Here is a 4195-nt window from a genome sequence, read left to right on the forward strand (position 1 = left end):
TGTTGCCCATTGCTCCCTTTGTTATAAATTTTATGTAGGTAAAACGAATCGGTCCCTTAAAGAAAGGATAAGAGACCATATGTACTGCCTTATGAGGAAACAAGACTATAGTGCTATAGCTAGACACACTCTTTCATTAGGTGAGGAACATGTCTTTTATTTTCAAGTATTGCATGTACAACCCATTAATATTAGATTAGGGGATATTGTGAATGAAACCGAACAGGCGGAAATTAGATGGATTTTAAGATTGGCAGCACATAGGGGAAGAGGGCTCAATGAAAGTGTCCCCTTGAAACCAGTACTTAAAGCTAGAACCCTTAGATAATTAGAATTTTTTAGATAAGGCTTTTTAGTTTTTTAGTCTATTAAATGCTTAGACTTTATTGTTTTTGTTTTATTTAAAATTTATTCTTTATATTTTAAAGTTTTCTTATTAAATATTCAGTGATTAGTTTATATCATACTTTGATGTATATTTTATATAGTGCTGTCTTTTTAAATATTAATTGTTGCTTAATTAGTTGAGAGTTAATTAATTTGATAGAACAGCTTCAGATTTTACTATAAGTTGATTCATTTTGAATGTTAGTTTTATGTCTGAAGAGGCGGATTTGGAAACCCGCGAAAGCGCTCACATTTTTTATTCGAATAAACATTTTGACCTTCATTTGGATTTCAGTGATTTTGTGTATCTTCCATACCATCGATTTGGGTTTTGTGTGTATATATATATATATATATATATATATATATATATATATATATATATATATATATATATACATATACATATATATATATATACACACACACACACACACACACACACACACACACACACACACACACACACACATACAATGTGTCTCTTGGACTGCATGCCTAGTTACTACCTAGGAACTTATGACAACCCCTGGAAAGTATAACTTGTGCACATTATATTAGTTATATTATATATATTATATTATATTAGTTGTATTTTATTACTTTTATTGTTTATATTTTATTACTGCTCCTTCTCTATATTAACTAATTATTCTATTTATTAATGTGTTTTTTTTTTGTTCACATGAGCTATGCCTGCAAATTGTCAGTCTTGATCAGTGCATTACCCTGGTAATCAAATATAAATACAAATAAGTTTAGATAAAATACTTTATGTCATTGATACTCCTCAATGCTACCAACTTCTGTTTAATATAAATCATTTTCATCTGCTTAGTTTCATAAACATATTTTGAGCATCCACCAACCACTCTGTGATAATGTAGCATCAATGCACTTGAACCATCTCTTGATCCTGAAATCTCTTTAGCATATCACTTCAACAGTCCAGATACCTCTTTCCCCTCTTGCCTAACCCTTAGAGGAGACCTTTGATGTTGACGTTCTGTATTAATTCTTACTGTTTGCTGATGTCTTTCTTCGTTATATTGGAGCTCTTCATCCACAAGGTGGCCCTTATGTTTGCTTCACAGAAAACACCATATCTTCTTCACCTTTCCATTTCAAACATGGGAGGCTACTGCATCTCTAGTGCCAAATTCATACCAGAATCTCAGATTAACTACCAAAGGTGCAATTTTAGCCCTTATGCTCCCCAGAATAGTTTAAAGGATTAACTAATCTCACAAAGCACTCTGATCTCTCCCCCTACTGCATTTGATTTGTGACTTTCCATGTTTCTGACCTCCAATATTCATGCTTTCTTCCTATATGTTTATTTTGTCAGGAATTTTCTTCACTGTAACTGGTGCACCATATGTCAAGACAATCTTCCATGAATCCTTTCTGTTTCCTGGAAAATCCATGAATCAAGAGATCCAAGTTTTATTTTTGAAATCATTTTCTAAACAGCATAGCGCTGCCCGGTTAATCTTAATAGTAGTTCCTGACTGTCTATTTCATTAACATATGTGATCTCTTTTGGCTCCAAAATATATTATTTTATGTACATGTTGTAAAAGTGCTCAGAAGCAGAAGCATGGAAACAGTTTACTGCCCCAGAATATTCTTACACTTTAGGTGGTGAAATATGATTCTATAATGCATATTTCATCCTTACTTAAAGTATTAATCTGTCAAATGCTTAAATAAAGACTCTTTAAGTACAACCGGGATAGCCATACCAAATATTCTAAATTAACTTAATTATTCCACTCTATTGCATAATAAGAAAATGAGTTATTATAGGTTTTCAAGTCATTCAGGATTTTCACCACAGGTATTACAAAGTTACAGCCATTTTTACATTAATTTCGCAGCTTAAATGTGAGGCTCATATGTAAGTTAGTTTGGTTTGCCAGAAAATCTTATGATATGCAATAGTCATGACAGCTGGTCCTAGTGCAGTTTTCCAAGCAAAACAATGACTTTTTTTTGTTTTATTCTGCAGATACGATTAAGTTATCTTCTACATCCATAATGTTTAAACCAACATACTTGTCAGTGGTCTGTCAGAACAAGAAAAAGTGTTCCCAGACACATGCAATTGCATAGCCTGGAACACAGAAATTATTTTCCAAGCTGAATTCAGTCATCTGCATGCAGGGATCCAGTGCTGGACTTCATTATCTTTCTTGCTAGGAACAGGTGAGTACTGATAGAAGGTACACACCTGGCTGTTTCCAGGAACTATCCCCAGATGGTGGATTGTGAAGGGGTGTTTTCATGACCAAGAGCACTTCTGTGCATTTGAGGATGAGGCACCATCCCAGACTTTAATTCACTTCTGAAATACATCTAACACTGCTTGGATTGTGTTTTGTGTTCATAGGTTCATAGTTTAGTACTAATTGAACTGCCCTTGTGAGCCATTTTAAGCCTAGCCAATTATCCCCTGTGAGACTCGAACCCTGCACCTTGTGTTTGTAAGGCAAACACCTTAGCCATTAAGCCACCCTCTCAACCCCAAAAGAAGGTACACACCTGGCTGTTTCCAGGAACTATCCCCAGATGGTGGATTGTAAAGGGGTGTTTTCATGACCAAGAGCACTTCAGTGCATTTGAGGATGAGGCACCATCCCAGACTTTAATTCACTTCTGAAATACATCTAACACTGCTTGGATTGTGTTTTATGTTCATAGGTTCTTAGGTTCATAGTTTAGTACTAATTTAACTGCCCTTGTGAGCCATTTTAAGCCTAGCCAATTATCCCCTGTGAGACTCGAACCCTGCACCTTGTGTTTGTAAGGCAAACACCTTAGCCATTAAGCCACCCTCCCAACCCCAAAAGATGGAACGCTTCACGAATTTGCGTGTCATCCTTGTGCAGGGGCCATACTAATGTGTGTATTAAAGATAGTCATCAGCATACTGGAAATCAGTGTCAGGTAGTTTGGTAACATTGGTCTTTTGAAAACATTCATAAACAAGGAGCCCTCCAAATATTCTGTATGAGATCAAGCCGATTGGAAAGGCAGTCTTCCGTGATTTATAGCATACCTCTCAACCTGCAGACTTTGAAAATAGGAACAAAGGCCCTTGAAATGGAGGAACATCCAGACAAAAATCTGGAATCTAATTAGCATAAAACGTGAATACCAGATAGTGTACATCTCTTCCTATTTTCAGTAGGAATGTGTGATACTACTTAAAAGCACGTTTAAAAAAACAGACTGACAAGCATGATAGAAAAATATAAGCACATTATATGAAAGAGACTGTAAAATCTGAAGACTTTAATGAACTGTATTGCAAAATTCTAAGATACAAGGTTATTTGCTTTTGTTTAGGAAAAAGGGAAACAGAAGATATGTGTCCTTTTCGTTTAAATTGTTTGTACCATTAGTACATTGGTCATGTGGTGTGATTTTCTGTGTACTAGACAGCTTCAAAAACAAAGATGTGATGAGGAGGGATTCAGAAAATCAGTTAAAGAGTTAAACCAGGCTTAAAAATAAGTACATAAAACCAAAAAATAAGAACACCATGTGCAAGGGTAAATCAGGCTTGAAAATAAGAATGTTCCTCCAAAATAGGGACAGTTGAGAGGTTGATTTACAGAAGACAAACAACTGCATGACATGGTGATATCACTGATATAAAAAACATGTTCATCAACCAGGTTGCAGAGGTCTCCACTGGAATCTGCGAATATAATATGATGCCTTATGCTTAGCAAAATCAAGCAGTCATGGACATGTGAGTGTATGTTCTTCCACTTATTGTTGATATGGGTGTTAAGAACAG

The 4195-nt window shown here is 35.2% G+C and overlaps 1 pseudogene; it reads right to left on the bottom strand.

Moving 5' to 3' along the window:
- Window positions 1–3233: 3233 nt before the first annotated feature.
- Window positions 3234–3293, bottom strand: LOC122812542 (annotated as a pseudogene).
- Between the last annotated feature and the right edge of the window lie 902 nt (window positions 3294–4195).

The sequence above is a fragment of the Protopterus annectens genome, chromosome 9.part0 (genome assembly GCF_019279795.1).
Source record: "Protopterus annectens isolate FY-2018-M chromosome 9.part0, PAN1.0, whole genome shotgun sequence".
NCBI classification, from domain to species: Eukaryota; Metazoa; Chordata; order Ceratodontiformes; family Protopteridae; genus Protopterus; species Protopterus annectens.